Consider the following 2,542-nt stretch of genomic DNA (forward strand, 5'->3'; position numbering starts at 1 on the left):
ACTTGCTTGCATAAGACAATAAATCCAATGTAATGCCAAGTGACAGAGTCCTCATCATCTATTGCTTACATAATGATAAAATAATGATTTTATTAATTTAACACAGTCATATTTCATGTTTTAAAGGAGAAAACCACATAGAGTTAATGTATATAGTTTATACATTCACTGTTAGTAAATCAATAATTTTCTTCCAACCATCAGCAATTTATGATTGAGAATATATATATAATGAAAAATTCAGATATTATATGTATAGAAATATATGAAAATTATTTCCTATATGTAATATAAATATATGCTGCTTATACATAAATACACAAAGCTCTCATATTGTCTAAAGGGGTGGTACATGACTAGTTGATCATTCTTTTTAAAAATGATATTTTCATTTACCAAAAAAGATAAAATTCCCCTCTTCAAATATACTTCCATCATTAAATGGTATATACAACTTTCATACTTTAATGAATTGTTTTAACTCTAAATTATATTAAATAAAATCATCCTGTTTCCAAGGGTATCCACTTAAATTTACTATCATTTGAGGAACAAGTGGACTACATTTTTAATTGTCCTTAAGGAAGGATGAAAATTGGTTTGCAATTTCACATACCTGAAAGTAAGTCAGCTGAGTTGACCAGAAACTAGTAGGAACACACTTTTTATTGAATTGCTGAATGGGACATGAATATAGATCGAGAGAGAGAAGGACATTCTCATTTCAGCTTGGTGTTGCTGTTTTCTTAAAGATTGCTCTTGGCCAAAGTCACAGGGATGCACCTGACTTTGTGGAGTAAAGAATGCTCTAGAACAGTTTCAAGTCATTTACCCCTTATTTCATCTTATGTGAGGTAATAATCAACTCCAAGAAGGCAACACCTTAGCCAGATGTTGCTCCCAAACGGTGCTGGCCATATGGATCATGGGTGATTCCAATCAAACAGTATCTATCATTACTCCTACTCAACTCAACTATCATTTGGTCATATATGAATATCATAAATCCATATATACAAACATTTCACTCAAAATGTAACATATACTATCACTGATATGATAAAATTATATATATACTTGTGTACTGTTTATGTCCTGAATTGATAACACCCCCCCCCCCCCGAATTTTCAATTTCTATACATAGAACAAAGTAGAGCTGCTTTTGTGGATTTCTGAGGCTATGAATCTTTGCTGATGGAGAAAAACCTCATCTTTCTACTGCAGAACAACTGAAAATTTGACTCAAATCCCATTAAGCCACTGGGTTTCCATGACATAGCCTAACTGCTGGAAATTCGGGAAATTAAAAATAAATGTGAGTTTGCATTTTCCCAACTGTGATTAGTACTCAAGAAGAGACATCTATTCCTTTATCATCTTGGCAGCATTAAAATCAGATCTACAGAAAATCTGTTATTGTAGTGCCTCTAGGTGGTTCTGATGTCTACAAAGTTGTCCATTCTTCACCTTTATTCTCAGAATTAAGATCAACACTGACAAAATACTTCAAAGAGTAACCATAGATCATGAATTAATTGCTTTTAAAAATTCTAATAAACCATACTTGCTAAATTATTTTTTTGTTGTTCCACATATATTAACAAAACACAATCATTATGAGGACACTCCCATCTCTTTAATAAATCATCTTTCTTGAAATGCATTGTTTTCAACAAAAAGATATTTATTGGTTGCAATTATTGGCCTCATTTATATCATGCACATAAACTTAGTTTCCTTCTTGGATAAAAAGACTGAGAATTACAAGAGTCATAATACCTTGAAGAAAGGACATCTTGCTTTTCAGTGCACTACACATTCATTTTCTGGAATAATGATGACAAGAATATAATTTTGACACTGTCTATTGTCACTAGAAGAAACAGCTTAATTTAAGTGTAAGCTCAGTGAAGGAGAGAACTAAGGCATAATAAATATATCAAGGCTAAAATCCCTCTGCTTGGTGTCCACAGAGACTGGGCCCCTATGGCATGGAATGGACTGACTCCAGACAAAATCCTAGGGGATGCTGTCCTCAAGTGGATGCTGAACATCCTGTAGGACGCATGGAAAAGCATTGGTTGGAGAGAATCCAGCATCTGTACTAGTTGGCAATTGAACCGAAATTCCACGATAAAACGTTAACCATGAGACATACACAGATTTTAATTAAAAGGAGAAAAGTTAACAGTGAAGAAAAAACACAAAATGATTTACAATATCACACTTTACAAAGTGATCTTGGATTAAGTTAAACATTTATTCAAGTCATATGATGACACAATTCATTGCTTTACTGTACAGTTTCTCTGCTTAATCTGTAGGACAATTCAGGAACAGATAAGCATATATCCAGTTGACATTTTATAGATAGTATCCCATTTTATGCTAATGCATAACTATCAGTAAATTCAGCATATTGATGAACTCAATCTGTGCATATGTACACAAAAATATTTTGAACAGTTACCTGAATATTACAAATAAATAACTTTCTAGTTTTTATATGATTATTTCTGCTAAATTGAGATCATTTTTGTC

This window comes from Tenrec ecaudatus, chromosome 2 (genome assembly GCF_050624435.1).
Source record: "Tenrec ecaudatus isolate mTenEca1 chromosome 2, mTenEca1.hap1, whole genome shotgun sequence".
Classification (NCBI taxonomy): domain Eukaryota; kingdom Metazoa; phylum Chordata; class Mammalia; order Afrosoricida; family Tenrecidae; genus Tenrec; species Tenrec ecaudatus.